Here is a 25,305-nt window from a genome sequence, read left to right on the forward strand (position 1 = left end):
ATTGTTACCGATAATATTTAATTGGTTGCCAAGTTATCCCACATTTGTAGTAAATTTAACGGTAAAATATAACGAAAAATTCTCTCCGTGTACTTTTTAAATCAGAAGGTTTAAATAAGTTGAACTTCGTTGAGCAGTGTAATTAGCGGATTTCCGTGAAAAAAAATCCTTCGTGACTATAGGAGCGGAAAAGCTGGTTGCGAATTATAAGAACTCGTCTCTCTTTCGCCCGAGCCAATGTTCCTCGATCACGAAGCAAAACGGAAATGCGTTATTGTCTACTTTTTCTCGTTGCTTAGAGGCAACACAGGCAAAGAGTCTCGTCGCGCGACAATGCGCGCCGTGTTCCGGTGTTGCGGAGCCGAGAGGACGTCCCTGCCTTCACGTTTTAATCCTTCGCACTATCAACTCTCCTTCTCGAGAAGCCCGTGATTTCGCCAAGCGTGTAAATCATAAAACATTCATCAGGCTGGCGTGCCGTGACGCAAACGAGGATGAGGTTTTGTTGTGCGGCAAAATGCACGCCGTTAGATCCTGTTTTCGCACCAATCCTTCGAACCGAGGGAAAGAGAGAGAGAGAGAAAGAAAGAGAGAGAGAGAGAGAGAAAGAGAGAGGACACTTGCTTCTTGCTAAATCCTCTAACAATAATATATTATATAGATCCTGACGCGCTACTTAACAGATAAGTTCACTTGAGAGGTTTTAGTCGGAAATTCAAGTTGACAGCGCTTAGGGCAATATCATGATAATTAATAATTATACTTAATAATTATAATTGTAATTAATATGTATACCAAAATAAAATGTTATAGAAGTCGATTCCACGCTAAAGAACGGTAATGCAGAAGGTTTATAATAATCCTTGCAGACATGTAACCATCGTCTTTCGTTCGACGTTACTTTGTATACGGACGCGTAGTTGATGGCAATGGTCTCTCAGAATTATGTCAAACAGACAAGAGGTAAGTGTCAAAAGCAATAATAAGACTTAAACTTTCGCTTCGCGGTTCCACATCGGCGCGCAGCTAACTAGAGGAAATGTACCTTTATCATTTCCGACATATACACGTATACACACTTACGCAAAAGCATGCACACGTACACGTAATAACACACCAATAACAAAAAATAATATCCCACTGCAGTCGGCTGCATTTTTAGTCGAGCTCGCGGACAATGGGGGATGACAGGTGCTTTCAGGGAATTTAACGAGTATACACGCCAGGAAAAATTCCCACCGTGAATTAATGTCGCGGGCAAGGGAGGGAAAGAAAGAGAGTGAAAGAGGGAATTTAATCGCGTACGGTTTCCGCGGGGCCCTAGGCAGCATGGGGGCCCCGATACGTGGCTGTTTCACGGTCGTTCCGTCGTTCCCGCGCGCGAGGACTTAGACGAGGAGGAGAAGGAGGAGGAGGAGGAGGAGGTCCGACCGCCAGGAGCCATGACTGACAATGAGTCACGTAAACCCCGTGAGTCACGGGTGCACGACGTATATACCACTTCTCGGGGGTCGAAGAATAGACGTCGTTAGATGGCACCGATCTGGGAGAGTGCTCGGCGTAAGTGAGGCCGCGCGCGAGCGCCATGCCGTAGGGGCCTCCTCGTGTATCTGTGTAAAGGCCTCATCGCGCATACTCCTTGTCCATCTCCTCGGTTACTGACCCACAATGCGACACATGAAAAATAGAATGCCCGGAGGATATGAGTTGTAAAAAGTCAGGTAAAAGTGCAGGTAAAAGTAATTTCCGATTCTCAAATGTCGAGTGCCTTTTTGTAACGTAAACCGAAGTTGAAGATACACGATATAATATCGTCGATAAAGTCGCCGTTAAGATCGACACTTATTTCCTTGCTTATTTCTCTTCTTGCTTCAGTAATCTTCAGTAATCTCTACGGGTTTTATCCCCGTTCAAGTCGCTGAAGACGATGTTTTAATAATTTCTATATAAAGTGTTGTGTACGTCAATGTTTTCTTGTCGAGATAGGATTATTATAATGTATCTTAACGCGTATAATTATTATTTATATCGCAGGGAAAAGGAATTTTTCTCTCGATCGAGGGGATTATTTTAGAGGATTTCGTTTAATTAAATATCTTGTACAAATAACAAGCGACGCCAAGTGGAACGGGAAAGCTCGCGTATTACGAGACCCTAGGGCGCCATCCCTCCCTAGATTAAGGTATCGGTAACAAAAAAAATGGATACGATAGTCCTGGGATGGTCTTATATAAAATACTGTTCGTTCCGTTTTGCCTCCTCGCTTCTCGCGAATTACGTATCTGAGTCTGTTGGAGCGGCAAATCGCCTTAGTTCTCTCTTTTGCGCACACGCCGCGCCGGACTATTCGATTTCATTTTTCTCCTTATTCTCGCTCGATATAAGCACGGGGAAAGCCGTAGAACGCGTTTTGAGATACTCCAAGGCCTCGTCCGGCAGTTAAATGGGATCGACTTCGCCTCCATTCGTTTTATATCCTTGCCAGCCAGCTTGCTTACCTGCCTGCTTGCCATCACCGCGCGCACCGCGCCCGACGTGTTTCGCGAACGTATACTCTTCCTCTGTGAAACCAGACTCTCCCTTTGGCTTTACCTTCCGCGCAGACACGTGGAAAAGTCGGAGAAAAGCGGAAAATCTGAGAAACAATCGTGTCCGGAAAGGATCCGCGCGGAATCCGAAGCCGAAACTAAATCTCTTTTTAACGCTTTTAATCCGACAGCGGTATTTAATCGTAAATCTTCAAAGTTAATTTAAACTTTATACGCTTTATGCGCGAAAAGTAAATTAAAAGACAAAACATCCAGTTTTACATTATATCCCTATATAATAAGCTTAGTTTATAAATTAAAGAAACTCAAAATACTGTGAAGAAAATTAATATATTAACAGATATTAAGTTTCTTCACAGTAATTTGAGTTGTCTGCGTAAGACATATTTTAATTATTTTTGTTGAAGATAATTTAAAGATATCTCGAATACACATACACACACACACATAGATATTTTTTTAATTTCTTTCAAAATAGTATGATAAAATAGTTGTCTAATTGTAAGTTTTATATTACTGACAATGAGCCATATTATACGCGCTATTTACAAAATTATTTATTCTAATTTTTTCAATACTTCTTAATATTTTTCCTATTATTAAAATGTTTACACGTTGAAAAAATATTTGCTGGCGCATTTCATCGAAATCATTTATCATAAACTGCTACAAACTTCTTCTGCTTTGTGTTGAATAACTGAGGGGCTCGTGGCGTTTGACGTATGAGACTCGCAGCGTTTCTAGGAGCGCATATTCCGAGAGAATTATAAACGACTGGATGGCCAGCCTTCTAAAGGGATATTAAGGATTCAGAGAGTATACCGCATGGCTTGCCGCACGTTCAGGCATATAGATGTGAGAAGAAGCCATTATATTGCGGCGTTACGATCTACTACCGGCGACCGATAGTTCTACATAGTATATATATACAGAAGCCGGAATACTCCGAAATTTTGCTCTCCCGCAGACACTAAAATCTACGAAGTTTGTTACTATCATCACTGGGCTATCATCACCGGCGCGTCGTTACACTTTACGTGGTTAATCATAAAACCAATGAATTGCCCGCAAATTACCGTGTAATACAGAGTGTCCCAGAATCTAACAAGTATAGCCGCCTTCATACCGTCTTAGATTCCTTGGAAAGTTATAGGTGTATGAAGACAAAATTACCTAAATTTTTTAATGAAGCAAAACGATAATTGAGAGTCATCTAAGGTGATTTGATTAATTGGCAGAAAGCGATCACAGAATGTCGCGTGTCGCGTAAAATCTCGAGTGAATTTTTCCGCACAAGAAAAGAATTAGAAAAATTGTTAATTATTTAAGTTATATTATAAATGTACCAATGTCCGGACACTTAAGATTTATGTCTGGACACCTTTATCATTTTAGTTTTTAAATAAGTATAACGCGAATTAAAATGAAAGACAAAAATATAATACAAGAAAAATATTTTTATCTTCGATTCTCTTTGATTTTAATTCGCGTTATAACTTATTTAAGGACTAAAATGATAAAACTGCCCAGACATAGGTACGTGTCCAGACATTGGTATATTTACCTTACGTATTTGATGTTTTAAATGTAATTAAAGTTAAAACAAAACTTTGTTAAATATTATTTCCAGTTTTGAATGACCAATAATGCTGCATTGAATTTTAATGATTTACAAATAAAAAACTGTTAGAATTAACTTCTATATTTTATTCTAACAATACACCTTCAAATTTTACAAAGATATAACGCTATATCCTCACAAAACATTTTATAACATTATATATAAATTCTTGTAATTTTCCACATATGTATATTCCTCTTGTTCAGATTGCACAATCCGCGCGCGTAACTGTTTTACTATTCAAATAGGAATTCATAATAGTTTCGTCGTTTAGAAATTCTCGATAATCGACAGACTGCCATTCCAGATTACCCGCGCAAATCGGGCGCGCACGAATCGGTTCGAATAATCATTAATAATTTAAAGGTCTCCACGGTCGATAAGCCGTATTATCCCGCCATTGCGGTCGAATGCTTAAGAATGGGACTTTCACATACCGCCCGGTATCGACGGCCCCAGATCTAATCGCGGCAAAATCTTATATACGCGCGGGCATAAGCGGGCAGGCGTGCAAACGCGGCCAATGTCGAGAAGGTGTCGACACGGCACTTTGCATTGCGTCGCGGCACACGCATGTGACGCGACGGTGCGCCCGTGCAGACGCGTTAAATCGATCCCTTTACCCAGACTCCGAGTGTCGCGATTAACTTCGCGACAGCGAGCAATGAGATACGTGGGGGGGGGGGGGGGAAAGGATGCAGATAAAAAGGGGGAGTACGATCGAGGACGAAAGGAAAGCCTCGAGCAAGGACGGAATTAGCGCGTAACGATAAGAAGAAAAACGTATAGATACGAAGTAGAAATGAAGTGAAGGATTTTTTAAGCACGCTTTCTTCACCTACATGGAAAATTATCATTAAAAGAGGGCAATTTTTACGAAAATAGTTGATTGAGTAATTAAAATTAAAATTATAATTGAAAATATATCTATTTAACTCATTGTCAGTCTTTTTGCTTTTTTAGAAGCGAAAGAAAAATTCAACGTTAATTTAACGTTAATAAAAATATAATCTATTAATTAAAATATGAATTAAAATGTAATTATAATACTGATAAAATTGCTATTGTGTCACCGAAAACATTTTGCATAAGGCTTCGTAGTTTCTAACTACGTAAAAGGCTCAAAAGGGCACGTGGGGCAATTTCAACGACGCGGGGGTGGCGCGAGATCTACAACGTGGGGTAGACGTCTCTCTCTCTTCCATCGGGCCGTGCTAATGCTTCGAATCTGCTCGGTCTTCCGGCCAACGCGCCGACAAAGCTTTGATGCCCTCGTACAGTCGGAAAAAAGCTCGAGGAAAAGACTTTACGGAAGGGGATTGTCGGCACCATAGAAGGGAATACAAATAAGTAAGATTAAAAGAAATCGTAATTATAATATTACACGTTATCAATAAAAACTTTTATTCGACTTTTGTACAAAAACCATTTGTCACTCGATAGAATATAAAAAAGAGAGAAACCTCTATACGCTTTTATTAACTTCTTTAGATATTTATTCAAATAACTGTCTAGACGAGATAGAATAAGGTGCGAACAAAACGATAGCGTTAAATTCCCTGGCACGTGCAAATTATGTGTGCAGCACGTTTTTCGACGATATACTTTTCGTGACGCCCGCGCCGTACGTAATAAAATTGACCCGCGCGTTTGCACCTTAATAAAAGAGCACGCGGCACGCAATTGGCGAGCAGTCGACCCGATATCTACGTTCCGCGTCGTAACGCTTCGCGTCGCGAGTTTTTCAATGCGGCACCGCACGTGCGACATAGTCGCATAATGCAGCCCCCGTTTTCCCAACGTGCTGCGTGCCCACACGTTGACGCCGAGCGGAACGTTCTCATGCGCGCAAGAATGCATCTCGCGCGCCTCCCGTCCCGACGCGACGCGACGCGACGGTTGCTTACACGTTTTTCGCGTTTCCGCCCGTCGGATCGGATTTTCCATATGCATCGCCGGGGGAATATATCGTAAGGACGAATATACGTATACGCGGGCGCGAGGGCGCAGAGAAAACTCACGTCGAGGGAGGGATCGATCGATGCGCTCTCGCCGGTTCGCCCGGAAACTCCGTCCAGAAATAAGCCGGCGAGGGAAGAAGACGACGAGATGGGACGGTGCGCGACGACGGCGGTGGTTTTTAATGATAGCTCATGCGAGAATTTGATCGTCATCAAGGACGCTGGTTTAATTTTTTCTTTTCAGGGTCTAGCGTGGGCTTTTCGCTCCATTCCGTTCCGCGATTCACTTCCGAAACGGGATTATTTATTCACATAACGCGCTTCCAGCTATCGATTGACACTCTGTTGTGCCGGCGACTAAAGAAAACCTAATGACACCCTACTTTCGAAATTATGGAATAAATAATCGGATTTCTTTTTAACCACTGAATCTACTTTGCATACTCCCGTGCGAAATAATTATTGATTAGATAATGAGATAATTACCTCATAATTGCTTACTGCGTTTTTATAATTTATGACGGCTCGACAGCTGCGGTTATTTGCCCCAATTATTTACCGTTATTGCCTATCATTATTATTATTATATATTTTGTATTTTATTATTACTTTGCATATATTAATATCTCCGTTGTATTTGGATTAATTTTATTACTTGTAATGCAGTATTATTATCTTGAGTTTAATTTTATCAGTTGTAATCAGCATCATCTTGAAAAATATGCATATTACTAGTGATTGCAGTATCCTCCCTCCTCTTTCTCTTCTCCCCCCCTCTCGACGATTCTTAGAATTATATCAAATTTGAAACAAGTTTCTTCTCCCAAACAAACTCGTTGAATTCCCATTAAACATTTCTCCGGCTCTTACGTTGTATTTCGTAACTGCACGTGCTCCAGTTGTATATTATTTATATCTTACATCTCCGGTGCATTATATATTACTAGCAGTCGCAGCTCTTTCTCAAGTGTCCTCGATATTATTTTAAGTTTGAAGTAAATATTTTCTTTCATTCGAAGTCACCGAATTCTCGCGCACTTTACCTCCCTTGAATTATTGCCGCCACGTCGTAATAGCGTTATATACAGTATGTTATATACAGCTGGCGTTTTTCGCCGTTTTATATACGCGGCATTACGCGTCGTTTCCGAAACAAAATGGCCATCGTAATTTCCCGACTACAGCGGCATATAGCGCGTTCGTCCTGACGCCGCGCCGCGCCGGCCCGTCGTGGATCAAATCAGCGACTTTCAGGTTTCTAGAGCACTTGGACGCACCGCATTTTAAAGGTCGGCGCCCTGTTCTCCCCCCTGGCGCGACTAGCTTACCACGCTCGTCGCTCGATATCCCGAAGCTGTTGTTAGGTCGAGCTTGAGGAGACTTCCCGGCGGACGTGAAAACTGCAGCACAATCCACTCGCCGTCAAGATAAGACGGCTCTTGTTAAGATAAATTGACGAAAATTATGCAATCGGTATCTCAACGAGAATGCAAGCGTCTACCTTTCTTCCCCGAGAGAATAAGGGTCTCGTCCGGACTGAATAATTTACGATTTACGAAAGAAGTCGGGCAGGCGTGTATCCCCGAATTATAAATACGATGTTCAATCTCAGTTTTAAACGGGAAATGTTTCGAGTTTTAGACGTCAATAGCTTTTTATAAATGCGCTGTTAAAATAATTTCTCGCAAATTAAGCTTGAAGAGTGAAAATGCAGAATAAAATCTCATTCCACGTTCAATTGTAAGTAAACTTTTAATAGGCTTGACAAAGTTTACCAGACTTTTAATTTGAAGTTTAGTTACTGAGATTTAAACTCTTTAGAGTGGGATGTATTGTAGTGTTTTTCTTATCTTCCAATACGATAGATTTACATGATAATGCTATATAAATAATACAGAATATATATAATATCTTTTTGATATATCCACCTTACCAGCTTACTTATAAGAAAAAGAATAAAAGGTTTCCTATGTCGATATTATTAAATAAAAAAAATCTTACTAGAAAATAGAAAGTTTTTTGATAAATCGTCGAATCTTATACGCGAAGATTTTATCGTAAAATATGAAGATAAATTAGTTCTCCAAGAGTTGACATAAAAAATTACAAGTTCGCGATACTCAATCGCTTTCGTTGAAAAGAAAGTCCACGTCAGATTAATTAAAGGACATTGTAAATCTCGTATTGACGATTTCCGAATATCCTAATGTATTTTTCATTCTCACTCTTAGGTTCACGCGATCGTCATTTGTGTTTGACCCTCTTGACGACGCCGACGCCGTGTGAAAGACTCATGAGTAAGGCAGGCACTTCGAGCCGAGACGACCGAACTATTGATAGTACTACCAACGTGGCCTTTGAGAAATTCGTCTCGGCCTCGCTTTCTTTTTCAGGCGAGTCTATTTGACTTTCGGCGTGGGCACAAATATATACGTCTGCTCGCGTCCTCTCTCTCGTCGCCGTAGATTCTCTAGTCTAGCTTGAGAATTCCGATTAACTCCAGTTTGACGCAAAAAAATCCAGGCTTTATTCCTCACTGACAGATGCATAATGCTTGTGTCGCTATCGTTCATTCGCGTCGGATCGTCCCGCGGTTGTGATGCAATGCAGGTAACGGCTAACGAGCTGCGAGAGACCTTTCTATGGGACTATACGCTTCGTAATACCAAAGCAGAACAACAAGATCTCGTATTTCAAGAATAGGTCTATTAATTATGTTTGTGAGAGATTACTCTCCAAGGAAAAGATTGTGTATTACTTGTTCAGTGAAGTGTATCTGAAGGAACTTTATTTGAAACTTTATATTTTAGAAAGCTATTATTATATTTTATGTATGAGAGAGAGAGAGAGAGAGAGAGAGAGAGAGAGAGAGCGAGAATAACCTGCTCTAAAAATAAGCTTTCTCAGGTTTATGTATAATTTTCGTTTGAGATTTATCATAATGTGGAATTGACATGTTTGTAAGATGACATATTATGTAAAATTGACAAATTTTTAAAAAATGTATCCGAAAAAAATATTTTCGAAATTTTTAAAATATTTTTGAAATAAAATAAAAGCGGTGACTGCCGTGACACACTCAGTATGTACGTAATATATTGCACGTTTTTGTAATATCGGGAAGGCGTATGCACGTTGTCTCAATATATATGGAAAATCGATTTTCTAAATTACCTGAATGCGGAAATTTATTGATAATTCCGATGAAGCATGAAATTGCCTCTGGTATGTTGCCGCGCCGGTTTGGACGTAAATTACACCCACAGTCTGACCATTCTCAAGTTAAGTACGTCTGACACGTAGCGGTTAAACATGTTTAAGACTACAAGCAAGGATTAATAAGTATACCGAAAATTAAAACTTATAGAAAGAGAGTCGGAAACTTTGCATATAAGATGTAGAAATTTAAAACTTTAAGAGGTGCTAATAACCGTAAATTAATATATTATTAATTGCTAATCCATATAATAAGTATAATACACATATTATTAATTAATGTTAATTATTCAGGATATTACTAACAAGCATATTTAATCGGGCGCGGAAAATTTGATTAAAAATGCAGGGCTCTATTGAGAAAGCGAAGGATCTAATCACTATCGATAAACATTGGCAACAACAGAGGGCTGAACGCGTCAAGAGTGTACGTTGTTAAACCGCGAAACTCAATCACGAAAATTCACCGAAACTGGGCCCACCAAAACGAGTTGTGTACGCGCGTTTCAGTGTAATTACGTTCCCCGATATTGTATTCTTGGTCGCATTAGCAGCTGTGATTTTCGATAGGGAGTGTGCCGCGCACACAAGAGAACGCGATCGATAGTTACAATATGGTTGCTGTGTATATGTTACATCGCGCGATACCGTAGGTATATACGTTGATTTAACACCGAGCAATACGCAAGCAGACTTCTCAATTAGTACCCTCGTATTAAAGATGGAGTATAATTTATCTACTCCGTGCGCGCAAAATTAATATTAACTTCAGACATCGCGACGTAACGCGTATACGGAATTGTCGCTGCGAGGTCTCCGCCGTGTATCGTGCCTCGGCAGCATTAAAATTACACGACAAATTCGGCGGAATGAGCATAGCTGTAATTCTGCAGACAATTAACAGCATTTTCTGGGACAGCTTCATTTTGTACTAGGAAGTGACTTCAAAGCAAATGAATGTCTGCTATATCATATATAAACATGAAGCAAATTCAAATGTAATTAGAAAGAGAAATTGTTACGCAAAATTTCAAGGTATGTTCGCGAAACGAATATAGAAATATGCCTTCAACGGAATAGTGAAATAACATATTGATTTCTGTACGGTCGCTGCAACCGTTGTTATACCGGTGTATAATGAATAATTTACTCTACAATGCATATATTTTAATAATCCTATTTAAATTCAAAAATTAGACGCATATAAAAATAAAAATATAAAAAAGTATAAAAAGATACCATATATGAAATATAAAAAATATAATAAAATGTATAGGAATATTTTAAAACAGCTGTGCCAGTATTCAAAATAATACAAGTTTTTAATATGAAAGAAATTTATACATTTTTGCACTACATATATAAATTCAATATTATCAGATATATATTATATATCGTCTTTAATGTTACTACATAAAGTATGGAACATTCGCGTTAGAGTAAAAAGGCTTCATCTGATGGTATATCTCGTTTGAGATGTTTTAATATTACATTAATCAGCAGAAGGGCGCACCGAGACGCGATGGGTCGTTCGCGCTTGTTTACCGATAGTTCGACAGGAAGTTGAAGCGGCGCATACTTTAGCAGGGCAAAGGCACCGCGAGAGCTTCAACAGATGTGTCGATAGATCCGCGTGTTCATAACCGCGAGTGAGCGTACAAACGAGCGGAGCTTCCTCGTTGCCGCACGAGAGACGACGATCCGGAGTTACGGCCCTGGAAAATCGCTCCGCTTCGGCCGAGAGAGAGAGAGAGAGAGAGAGGAGAGAGAGCGACAGAAACGTAAAGGGTGGTTACCGTGTGTGCCGGTGCCGATGCCGGTGTCTATTAATGTCGCGGGCCTATTTCCGGATATATCTCGTGGTTGCCGTGCGAAAATTTACCTCCCTCTTGCGCGGAACGGAAATCGATCGATACCCGCGCGCTTCACGGCGCTCGCGGTCGAACGGGGTGAGATGGAGCGCGAGCGCGAACGAGTGCCGCGCCGCGCCGATTCCGTAATGAAAAAGAAGAAACAAAAGGGGACGACGGCCAAAGGAGAGCGTAGACTCTCGCGGGAGACCATTTGGACAGGATTGCTATTTCCGTGGCGCATTCCCGAGCCGAAAGCGACCGTGCGTCTTAATTCTCAGTAATTATTGTGATAGCATATTATTAATTACTTAATTTGAAACCATTTATAGATCGAGTATCGTATTCTTGCTGAACATTTAAAACTGGAAGTACACACAATTTCTATATTTCGGGTTTCAGTTACTCGTTTTCTTGTTATGTCTTGCGTTGCATAGAAGAAAAATCGGATAACAGTTATATATAATATCTAAATTGTAGATCAGAGATATTAAAATAATATCTTTAATAAAGAAAAACACATAATGTGTGTACTTTCTCTTTAATTTAATTTACAACATGAAAATGAACATTTTATATGAAGCATATCTTATACTATAAAATATATAATTTAAATAATATATATGATGGAACAGATGTTCCTATATTCATGGTTTTCGGTCATGGCTTGTCACTTTCAACTTTAGTTTTATCTATTTCTATTTGCATTTAGCTCTTACATTTTATTTATCATCGATTATAATTTTGTTGCGGTATATTATACAAACGTGATATTTTACATATCAATGATAAACATACTTATAAGCGAGACTCATGAACAGATCATACAGTCATCTGTCGATGTAATCGATGAAAGAGGCGATTTTCGGTATCGCGTAGCACTGGATAAACGTTCGTGCTCCAGAAGCTCAAAGATATATATTGAACGTGCGCGCGGTATATCGGATAAACGAACAAATTGCTCGATTGCAAGTCGCGGCACGGCCGATCGATCGATGCCGCCATGGAGATTTCACAGTTACGGGATGCATCGCGAGCAAGATTTCAATTTTATCTCGTTGCCATCGCGAGTATATGCATTGTGAAACGCAATATTGCATTAAATAATCAAAAGAACATATATACTTAAGATAGCGTGTGGTGGAGGCATATTTATGAGAGTTGTTTGTGATAAATTTCAGTTATTTGCAATGGCTTACATTTTGTAATGTATGCATATGTATGTATATATGTACATATATGCGAATTGTAATATGTATCAGAAGGGCATTCTGCATTCAGAGTCGACTAGCGCAATTTAACTTTGTGGGTACTATATGAATTCTGATTAGTCCTCCCATGCTTGAAAACTGCATTTTGTTCTATTTGACATGCAATTAAATGCGTAAAAAAAATACGTGGCGGGAGATAATACTCCCTCTTGAAGACAAGCGAAATGATGCTTGGAAGATGATTATACGCGAGAAAGAATCACACCGAGCACTCTTCGTATAAGAGAGCGGAAGGACAAGAATGCGTGACGTAAAACTATGAAGAAAACAACGCGAGAGATAATTTTTATTATCGCAAAAGGGAGCGTTGTTGCATAGTCGAGAATGCATGGGGCAACGCAGGAAAAGGAAGAAGAGAGGATCGGCGGTCGGTATATATTTTTAAGTGATCGCAGCTGCGGTTTGCGCCAAGATTAGATAATACGTTGCTGCGTCTCGTGTCCCGACAAAATCCCGTGTGCATCCTGCTTCGATGAACATGTATCTCCTGCGAGAACAACTCAACGAAGGGACACTCTTTACGAAGGGAAAAGATCTGATTATGTGGTAAAGTGTAAACTATTATCTTGGATACCAGCACATTTATCGGCAAACATATATAGTAGATTGCTTTAAAGACCGATAGTTCTAATAAGCAAGAATGTAAGAATCTATCAATCGCGCTATTTTTCGTAAGATAAATTAACGAGATTTTTTTATGGTATTTTGTTAAAGTTTTAAAGATTAAGATAAATATATTATTAAGAATTAAATATATCATAAAAAATTTTAATTAAGATACTGATACGCTTCTGATATCTGAAACGCTCTAGCAACAACATCTTACGAAAGTTCCTATCAAAAGAAAAAAAATTCCATACGAATAAATTTAGTATTCATCAGTATTCATTACTTTCAGCAATTCCTATTTAATTTTGAAAAAAAAAAATTATTAATGCAATAAAAAAATTATGAAAAATTCGGTAAAGGCATGAGATGAACGCGATTGATGCAAACCAGTGAATGTTATATGTCAATCTCAGGCACATCTTATCGTCGAATAAATTGCGTGCATGAACCATCGAAAGTGACGGCAAAGGGTAGAAATCGGACGAGGGAACGTGGACGACGGTGCCGAGAGATCATCTTTCGGCCGTCGTTAACCACGTGCTGCCTGACATCCATTTCTCTAATCAACGGGGAACGAGGGGACCAAACAACAGCTCTCACCACGTGGCGCGCAGATGTGCCCCTGATGGGTCAGTATTACCAGTTGTGCGATTGTATGCCTTTCATGCGCACGCGAGCATGCATATTAACCCTTAAACTGCATGCCTTAAAGCCTATAGGGTAAACTCGGGTAAGATAGCCATAGATAGAGGAAAGATGGCCCACCTATGTTCTTTCAATCTAGCTGGCCTGAAACATCGAATGGACATGAGTTGGCCATCTTTCCTGTATGGCCATCTTACCTGAGTTTACCCAAAAGCTTTTTTTGCTTTAAAGTCAGTCTGGTTAAATCAAGAAAATATGATAGAGGATATGCCGTACAAGTAAATAACATTTATTTGTACATTTTACAACAATTGTCAAATATTCTCAATAACATGTCACAATTTGTCAAATATTCTCAATAACATGGATATTTTATGTCTACTATTTTGACACGCAAACAAATTATTTAAAAAGTACGAGTATATTTAAAAACACGATATTTTTTTCTTTTTTTTTAAGGTTACTTACTTTTAAGGTTCCTTACGTGAATGTATAGTGCAGCAATTACCGCGACACGATTCGTTTGAAGAAATCGCGGCCAACGCCGATTTAAGGGCTGTTAACCCCGCAATGGATGGGTGACGAAATGGGACGCGACTGGGTGAAGTTAAAGTCGAGTAGCGATGTCTCAGAGATCCGAAATGGAAAATCACAAGGGAAGGTGGATCGTCTACAACGACGTCTTGAGCTGTTTATTTCGGACGTGATATACGTGTGAGACGTTGAAAATACTTCGAAAATAGATATATCGTAGAATATATATCCATGCTATTTATATATTTCCTTTGTTTGAAATGCGACTTGTCATATATATTTTATTATAAACTATAGAGAGACATGATATTAGTCAATAAATCCAAAGCAGCCCGTCGTTATTCTTATCTCATTGTATTTTTTGCCAAAAAGTTGACTCATATTACGTATACTTTAAATTTTGTGTATCCACAATTTATAAGAAAAAACGTTAACTGAATATGAAAGTGAATTAAAACAAAAAGATATTAGATGCATATTATTACGTCCTTATATTTAAAATACTATGAAACAAAAAGAAATTTTTTTTCATTTAAATTGTATCTTTTTCGATTTTAGTTTCTATTAAATTACATCTTCCAATATATGAGGAATAAGACATCGACTTGAAAGTAAGGATTTTGAAGGTGAAACACATAATCTGTTATACCTACGACCATGTTATAAAACATGAAGTAGCGATTCCTTTGATGGAGTATTAACGATATCTCCGTAATGATTATCCGTATCAAAAAATTAATTTTTCCAAAGTCAGGTGCCAGATTCACATAAATGTATTAATATGAAAAGTTTCCCAAATTACCAAGGGAGAAAAAGCTGATCGATATTTCTCATACGCCACTTGTCCTCCCTCACTTATATACGCTTTTGATACTCGCGAAGTATATCTCGTGTCATCCGCGCTCTCTCAACGTCATTCGGGGCCAATGACTTACAGCGCGCGTTCTTTTGAAGTGTTTGCCATGTTTTATTTATTCCCCGTCCCGCGTACCCCCGCGACCTGGGCCGCATCTCGACCGAATTCTCGTTCTTTGTCCTCTCATCCGCGCACAGGGGATACAAAAAGATCCCCCGGGTAATGCTTCCCACCTGAATAATACCCGCGCAGTCTCCGGCGACGATATAATCCAAAAACATTTACTTCATTGAAAATCACGTAATTAACACGCTATCATGCCGACATTTTTTTATCCGCGTTTATCTCGTCTATTTATTTAGACAACTATAAAAAAAACTATAAGCCCTCCTTTCTATCTTTATAATGTCTTCCATCGGATAAGATTCACATTTCACTTTCTGTGGGGTCTATACGAGTTTGATGCGTGTCTTCCGTATGCGTAATATACATCTTATCATTAGCTCTGATTACCCATATGGAATCCAATTGACGTCTGACCTACAATTTCGTAATTTACTCAGTGCAATTTCAGCGCGATTTAATCCCTGAGTTATAGAAGAAGTCGGGATACAATTAGTAATGAAGTTTCTCAGACTCTATTTATTTCTTTTTAGATTTTTTCAAAAAGTCTTTTGGATATATATGTGTGTATATATATATAAAATTAACATTAACAATATGTAATTAACATTATATATTGTATATACATATAATGCTAATTACATCGTTTTAATGCTAATTACTTATAATGTTAATTACATTAGTGTTAATTACTATGTAACGTTAATTGCTCTTATTGATTAGTCATCTAACAACACGAAAAAAAAGGAGAAAAAATATTATTACGTTGAAATTAATATCTTCAATTTCATTTATCCGTACAAATTTCGCGTACAAATAAAAAGTAAAGTTTCAACTTTAGCTTTATGAAGTTAAATTTTATGAAGTCGAAGACATTCCATACATCTCTTATCGTTAAGATTTAACTGTTACTCGCGCAAACTCAAGCAACATTTAATTCAAACAACTACAAAAGAAGAAGATTGCTTTATTCTAGCTCTCTATTTCTTTTTTAAATAGTATATCAATATAAAAATAATCTTCTGAAGAAGTTGAAAGAGAGAGATATTATTCAGTTATTCAAGGAGTCACGCAAAATTATTTCATGGAAAAATTATCTCGCTTGGAAAGATATTCTCTTCAAGACGGCTAGTTGTTCGAGGGAAGGTGGAGAAAGAAAAAGGGCAGGCAGCATGAATCGTCGAATAAAGAACGAATAAAAGATTGCCAGCTGACTCGCGTCTGTCGCTGAAATCACCTCGCTGACGAAGAAATTATTGGCCACGCGGCCGATAAAATTGAGCCGTTCTTTCCCCCTTGCTTCTTTCACGCTCAAGTGCGTCGATCCAAGACCGGATATCGATCCTTGATTCTGATTTCGGGCATCTTTCAACGACTTTTGTACAAGTCGCGAGTCTTAAATATGAGTATTACTGTACTTAAGTTTGTATACTAAAATATAGAAAAAAAATCTGTGTATTTAATAATTGTTTAAAAAATTTTGGTTCACTGACGTCCAAGAATTATTATCTATTTACTCTATCGTAATGTTTGATCTAGAAATTCAAATTATTTTTTACGTTATACTTGAAAAGAGCGTAATATTGACAAGTTCAGATTTCGCCATAGAAAATGCGCATAGAAATCTTTTCGTTTATTCCTGACACTATAAAATCCGGCAATTGGAATAAAAATTGTATTTTCATATTTATAGTATTTGAAATAAAAACTCATAAAAATTATGACGTTTTCATCTCTCTCTCTCTCTCTCTCTCTCTCTCTCTCTCTCTCTCTCTTTCCATCTTTTACTTAAAGTAAATAAACTCAATGCAAGTACAAATCCACGTATATTTTTCGCTTATAAACGTACTGCTGATTATTAGATTTAATTGTAATTATTTTTTAATGTTTTAATTATGTTTTAATTATTAAACACAAAGGTTTTTTGTAAAAATAGATAAATTTCATTCCAAATTTTATCCTCGTTAAAACTTTAGACTTTCCTACATCGCGACAGCGACCTTTCTTAAGTGAGATGTACTTCGCCTCGTATTAACGTCTAAGCATCGATACTAGGTCACCGCGACACGGTTCGATGAACGCGATGTTCACATAAGGCCAGTTTCTTAAGCTCGTGAAGAGCGCCTAAGCAAGCGCATTGAATACCGATGAGTCCTTCGCATTGTCAAGTAACGTTCCAGTTCCGCTTACGCATTTTTCATCCGACAGAAAAAAAAGAGAGAGGGAGAAAGGAGATGAGAGACACATTTCACGTGCTATACGTCTTACGTAGTCGATTCGTTCGGTCAATAAATGTATCGTTCGATGCCAAGAGAAATCGGTAATTTATGAACTCGCTTCAGGTATAACTTCACATTTGCACCATATTTACACTTTTTTTATAACCATAATATATTATAATAATATTATAAAATTATTTTGTAAGTAGTGTAGCATGGAATAGTTGCAGGATGATGTTTGAGATGTTCAAAGGAAGAGTAAGTGCATAGTTTGTGAAATAACGCAGCTCAAAACAGGAAGAAAAAATACATTCATCATAAATAAGAAGTCTTTGAATGAGAAAGATCTCTGCTAAAGCGGAGGACCACGGACTCATAAGTTATATATACCGTTAAAGTCGTCGTAGTCGTCGCTCCAACAAGTCGGAGCTAAGTAAATTCGCCTTTTCTGATCATATTAAAGATATAGTTATATAATCCAAAAAGGGACAGCGCGGATTGCTTATGCCCGGCTTACTTCATTCAACTGCCGATGCAACCAAACCGTCATTCTACTCTTAATCCAAAATGCACCGCAAATACCGTGCCCGCATAGGAAACTGCGCGGCGTGTTTCAATGCTACGTCATTAACAGTTGGGAAAGTGGTCCCATCGTTCTGCACCTCTTTGTTCGCAGCCGTGATTAAACTTCGTCCCGGCGCTACTTTTACGCGCCGTTGTCGTTACGCTCTCGATTGTCGCGTGCAAGCGCCGAAGGTTCGCAAATTCCGAAGCCTTAACGTGCGATAATCAAGAATATTCGCACGAAAGAATTGAGTGTTCTGGAATTGAAAGCCCACAGCGAAATGCGACTACACGATTCTTTATCTCTCTTTATCGCTATATATATACATATAATTATTTGATAAGAAAATACTTTATGAATCTAATAAGGTAAAATGTATCAATGCCGGGACGCTTAAGACCCTGTCTGGACACCTTTATTATTTTAGTTTTTAACCCTTCGCTGAACAAGTGGGGCTTTAAAGACCCGGTTGATATTTCAGTTTTAAATTTTTCGGAGACTTTACGGACTCATAAAAAAATCTAAACAAGAATCAAGCATATATAACGGTATAAATAGATCATTAAAGCCTTCAAAAGTATACTTGAATTTTTTCAGATTTTCTATGTCACTTATTATAGCTTGAAAATCTTAACTGGCCTAAAAGACCCACCCGTTCGACGGAAGCAGCAAAATTACACATGTTCTGCAAAGGGTTAAATAAGTATAACACAAATTAAAATCAAAGATAAAAATATTATATTGTAATACAAGAAAAATATTTTTATATTTCATTCTTTGATTTTAATTCGCGTTATAATTTATTTAAAGACTATAAAATATGTGTCCAGACATTGGTACATTTACCTTAATGTAATCGTAAACACTTACGTACTTTAAGAAATTTTAATTTCGATCGTGATGCGCGTATTTATTTTTTCGTGTACAATTTAAAAACTCTCAAAGAGATAATTATATCGTATGTTCGAATTGTTCTTATGTACAAAGGGGAATGTAAAATAAGAGCGGACTCATTAAAACTGCGCAATTAATACTTTAAACTGATACGAGGAAATCAAGATCATGTACGATATCAATCTCCGAGGGCGCAACAACAGCAATTTGATAGCGTTTCCACCCCCTCCCTTTCGTCGGAGCCTGTGATCATTTCGCGTCCAATTATTTCGCGGAGGCGCCTCGTTACTGGCTAAAATCGGGGAAACAACGAATAAGTGGCGAGAGTGAGTGAGTGAGTGAGATATATATATATACGAGGCAATATCTCCCCTCATAATTCCAATCATTCGCCAGATTTATTCTCTCCGCGATGAGCGTGTCCGATACACACCCGACAACGCGTCGCATTTTGCTTACAGGATGATCCCGCAGTCATCATTATAAATATTCAGGATGGATTCCTTATTTTCCGAGTCCAATGATCGTTTGGACGTCAAAAGAGATCGTAAATATTAATGAGCACATTATATACGACTATTTTTATATAATTAATTACATAGAGTTTCAAGGTGAAGCAAATTTAATAAATAAAGTAAATTTTGTAGAAGCAGGTTCTAAATTGAAATTTAATGCGAGCCACAACAGGTTTACCTTACCCAAAAGAGAGAGAGAGGGAGAGAATATATGTATAAAGGTTAAATCCGAGACGATAATCCTTCTAAGAGAGATCTTCATCGTGAGACATTATATACTGTTCACTACAACCCTTTAGCTTTCCAACATTAGACATCTCGTTAACTAGAAATTGAAATCCTAAATCTCTGTTGAGATAAAGTCATCTCGAAGGTAAATAACCGATCAAGTTTCTGTTATCAATCACATATCACATCTCTATTTAAATCGCGAGGAATCCCTCAATTTCACTCGTGACTGAAAAAGTTTCAATTGTCCCAGTACTTTTTCACAAGGATTCTCGTCTCAGATTCCGACAAAGAATCTGCCCCTCAAACGTCCCGTGCGTTAACCGCGAATCATCCCGTATAACAGCCGCGTTACCGCGTCGCGCCGCCGCGCCGCCTCGCCGTCTTTGTCATGGGGTCGCACATTGCCGACGACGAGATCGCTCACATAAAAGAGAGAAAGAGAGAGAGACTCTCGATAATTCAACGGAACAGGGCGAAAAAATCAATAGTACAACCACCCCGATGGTGGCGCGCGGACGTTGCCAGGAGGGACTGCAAGGGAACCGGGGGTGGTAGGGGGGCGCGGAGGGCTGGCAAGAGTCCGGGGGCCCCCTAACTCACCCGGGGACGCGTGCATATACGCGAGCGCTACGCTTTCTACCGCATATACTTAATGAACACACGGCGGCAACGTATTTGCGCGCACACGGCGACTGACACCCGGCCTGCCTGCCCGCCGGCCGGCCGGGGCCGGCCGGCGAACAGCCGACTCGTCATTTATTTCCTTTTTCTGTTCCCTCTTTCTCTCGGGAGAGCGCAATAACCTTTCAGCCTCTGCTCTCACTTCGGAAGAACGCCGGCCGCTCTTCCGAAGCAGAGAAAGAGAGATACCTCGGCCTATAGGCTCCGCGCGTCTCCCCGTGGTGCACCAAGGTGCGAGGGCGGAACTAAATTTCCGCCATATTCTAGTCGTAAATGATAGTAGAGGGAAATTAACAGGTAGAATTTAATACACGCGCGCTTTCGTAATAGTTGATATCGTGTGTTATAATATGTTGGAAATAAAAGATGCAATCTTCTCTCCAAAATGTGACTCGAGATGAATATCGTGCTGTTACGATGCAGAGTTAGTTTAGTCGCCGGGTGGAAAAGCACATTGTTGCAGAGATTATTTATCTTAATACTTAAACTTATGTAACGTTCGAACTAATTCGATAAACAAAGCCATTCCACGCGAAGTGACGTCTTTGATTATGTGTGTATGTGTGTCTGTGTGCTGCGCAACTAGGTCATCACGATATATATTTCTTGGAATACGAATACATTTGCTGTGTACACACCGACACACGTGACTGTTCGAGATTAATGCAATTAATTTTCCTTTTAATCTATTGAAACAGTTATCGAGATTTATGCTCGCTTCTGTGTATATTAATTTGAAAATTTAGTTACTCACAATTTTCCTTGTTATACCAAAACAGAAACTTTTACTTCGCCAATAAATAATTAACAATAAAGATTATTTATTCGACTCAACTGGCCATTAATTATAATCATCATGACATTTCGACTATGGGTTTTGGTCTTTCTAAATCGATGCGTAACTTTTGATACTAATAAGTATTCTTTTTTAAAATTACAATAAAGAATTTATTACAAAAAAATATATAAAGAGGGTTCGAACTCTGGCTGGAGTGATATTTTTCGCAATAAATTCTTTGCAGTGATTTTAAAAAAGAATGCTTATATTAACATCAAAATTTACATCAATTAAGAATTAGGACCAAAATCCATCGAAACGTCGTAACAATTATATAATTAATAAAGATGGTCACACATAAGTCGAATAAATAATCTTTATCGTTTCCTTGTTATATCTGTTGTTAATATATATATTTAAAAAACGTGTATATATAAACACAAAGAAAATAATACTATGTTTCTTAAAGTAATGGACTACGCGACAATGCCATGGAGTATTCGTCAAATTGGGTCATTAACTACTTTGAAGTTGTACAGCCGAAATAAGATCACAAGGCTTTCAACGTCGTTTAAGATGGGAGCAGGCGAAGGGTATCCGCAGAGGGATACCCTTTTCAGATAACGTTGTAGATCTTCGCTTTCTATCATTCTTTTATAATGCAGAAAAGTGTGTTACGTAAAGTAAATTTACGTAACAAAATCTCTCTCAAGACTAGCCCTTTGAAAAGAAACGTAAGTATTTATTGTATTTTAAATTTATATATTTTTAAAACGTGTATTATTTATATAAGATATTTTATCTAGAATCGAAAGCTAAGCCGGTATTTATATGACTGACCAAGAAAAATAAATCATTAATTATCTTTATGATACTGGTTATACTATTATTAATAACTACAATTATTTAAATAATTTTTAAAGCTCTAAATGCGGAAAATGATAAAATTACCAAAATTTATGTTCATTAATCACTGAAAAAGGTTTTGGGATTAAGATCGGTACAACATATCGCGTGACGACGTCCGTTTCAGGTCACTGAGTTGTTTAAAGCAACTAAAACAATGAACAAAATGGAATTACCTGCAGTTTACCGGGTTAATATTCATGCTGATCGCGAAATAAAAGCCTCGGCGTTTAGTCGTGCTCCTGACGTGACTGTGCGCACGATTTCCACGTCGGAGCTGATCGAATGTGTTAGCATTAGCGCTGAATCATTAACGAGGGGACGGACGAGCGCGTATAGTATACAGATATCATGGCGCGGGCGCCACGAGTTCGCCGGCAAACCAGATAGAATCATTCCCCACTTCTAGAGTTGCAGAATTGACCAGGACGAAGCACTCCCCTATATGTATACGCTTTTACGTGTATACCCGAATATATTCAAACACTATATACCCGCATCGTCGAAGCCCCTGCTTTGAAATCAATAAACAAGACTCAACAGCTATCTTCTTTAATCTTTTTAATGGTCAAAAATATCTTTTCTATATAAAATAAAAGTATCTTGAAATTTGGCTACTCTATATATATTAAAAACAAAAACATTCCTATCACGGTAATTCGTTATATTTCTGGAAAAGTGTCGCGTCAATTATTTCTACTCTTCTTGAAAGAACAAATTATCAAATAAGACTGCGGAAGATAAATGGTTAACTAAAAAATTGATATACTTATCTTGATATCATAATTACTTAATTTACTTAATTTTCATAGTAATTTCTCTATTAATTATACACATTAATTTATTGCATTACTATATTCATAATAATTATAGTCCTAAGTAAATTCTTTTAATCATAATTAATCTATTTTCGTCATGTTTGGTTTTCTACAGTTTTGTGATTTTAAACAAGTGATACCGCTGCACACACGCTGTTCCGTCACACACGTCTCTTTCCGCCGAAATTTTTTAAAGGGCTTACTCTTTCGTCATCCGAATTCTCCGATGTGCAATAAGAACTAATTTTGTTCTATGAGAAAGAAGAGCACTGGCAGTGGTACTTATGTGAGATTTTCTCGTGAGAATTCTCTCGTTGGCGTCACCGCGTCTCGACAAGGAACATAAGAAAAAAAGTAAAGAACAACACCTATATTCAAGCAGAAGCGATAAAAGTGGCTGGCCAAGCGGGGTCTCGAATCTCTCCGTCTTCCGGAATGTAGAAACGACTGCGGACTTTTGACGGAGTCTGAACTCGTGAAGGAGAATCGTCAAGAAAAACCTTAATCCCGCATACCGCACGTCGTGCCATTCAACAAACCGTGATTTTCCGCGATTTTAAACGACGAGAAAAATTCGAAAGAAAAGAAAAACTTGGCGCGACAATCTACGCTCGCGTACTTCATTTTTCACGCAAGAATCGCGACTCTCTCGCTAAGCATAACTAAAAGATCACGTAAGTAAACGAAAAAAATATTTAATTCAGGAAAGTTGACTGAAATAGTTGTTACTTACGTATTCAACAGATGATTCCGTGACATTGTGCACATTTTGCAGTATCTATTTGAGATTCCATTAGCGCATATTATCCTGATTACGAATACCCTGATTACGAACGCTATCAAATAGAATAATCAATCAATTTAATCTGTATAACGATGCGAATATAATTTTTCGAATTTTAATCAGAGCAACGACAAATGTGTCATTAATCATTTCTGCGTAGATAAGAGAAATTAGAGATAAATATTAGAGAAAGAGAAAGACAGAGAAATCTTAAGGATAAACGCAGCCAGTGATTTATTAACGGTCTACGGATTATCTTGCGACACAATAAAATTGAGTAAAACAGTTTTTACTTTTTTGACCGACATTTTGATGTTTAATGTAAATATAATATAATAATATAAAATAATAACTAATTTTGATTAGCCGGAAAAATGTTTTTATTGAATCTATTGTTTGTATTGAAAGACATTATAAAAAAGATAACGAAATGATATCTTTTTTATGACAATTTTTTCAATAAGAATAAAGGATGTCTTTCACGTATCTTTTAGCTGTGTCAAAAAGATAACTTAAGAAAGACATCGTTTTCGTCATCTTTTAGTGTTATATGTTGTCTGGGTACCTAGTTCTCCCGGTAGAAAACGGTATATGTACCTATCTGTTTGCGTCCTTCCATATCCCCACTCTCTAGGCAGTCTTTCCTTTGCTTTGCAGTAATTTACCTGAATCCAAGGGTTCGGACGTAAAGCCTTGTGTCCACGATACTAGAAATCGCTCCGAGATCTTGGACGGAGAAAAAATTGACCAATCACATTTCAACAATTCGACAATTGACCATTGCGATTGGTTAATTCTTTCTCTGTCTCGGAGCGATTTCTAGGATCGTGGACACAAGGCTTAATATTAGTTTTCAAATAATCCTAGGGTTCGGACGTAACACTTTCCAAATCTATGTATGTATTTTGTGAAAGTTGGTAGTCTAGAATATAATATAGATCTGGACCTACACAAAAGTGGTGTGCGCTCACTAACCATCACGTGTTCCAACATTTCATCTCTTTCGTGATTTTTTTTAATTTATACGAAAAAATTAAATCTGCCTTGCTGATAAACAGTAAGTATGAAAATTGATAGAAATTAGTTATTCTGATTAATATCTTGATTTAGTTCCAAGTTAAATTTTCGGTAATTCTCTTTATTCTTTGGTACTCGTGCATGCGTATATGCCGTATATTCTTCTCCCACGTGGTGGGACACACTACAACGTGTATCGGAAAATGAAATAGAAGATACATTTTTTTAAAGTAAGATAAATAATAAATTTCGGAAAATCTTAAGCCCGCTCTACAATAGCTGTAAGAGTATGCGGTAAAACGTAAGCAGTAATAATTGACCAAATACAGTCGATTATTCTTGAATTGTTAAAATTTTATTAGTCAATAGCTTACTGCTTACAATGCTCACGTTTTACATCTACTATTATATACGGCTATTGTGGAATGGACCTTAATTATATTTAGAAATTAAGCGTACCTATAATTGTGGCGAATTTGAGCAATATATAAATTTTGTAATTTTTTGGTTTTTTCCTTTGTGCTTGTACACGTGGTACACGTGATACACGTGGTACACGCGTGGTGATAGAAGAACACAGAGCTCGCGATATCTCAGATTTATATAAAAAACATTTTTTTGTATTAAAAAAATGTTCTTTAAAATAATTAATTATTTAATAT

The 25,305-nt window shown here is 37.9% G+C and overlaps 1 protein-coding gene across 2 annotated transcripts in view; it reads right to left on the minus strand.

Annotated features, from left to right (window-relative positions):
• The window catches only part of LOC112468996 (tyrosine-protein kinase Src64B), a 48,975-nt gene that overhangs the window by 13,183 nt on the left and 10,487 nt on the right, over positions 1-25,305 (minus strand). The gene's annotated exons all lie outside the window — the stretch shown is intronic.

The sequence above is a fragment of the Temnothorax curvispinosus genome, unplaced genomic scaffold, assembly GCF_003070985.1.
Source record: "Temnothorax curvispinosus isolate PA1 unplaced genomic scaffold, ASM307098v1 QBEX01002370.1, whole genome shotgun sequence".
Classification (NCBI taxonomy): Eukaryota; Metazoa; Arthropoda; class Insecta; order Hymenoptera; family Formicidae; genus Temnothorax; species Temnothorax curvispinosus.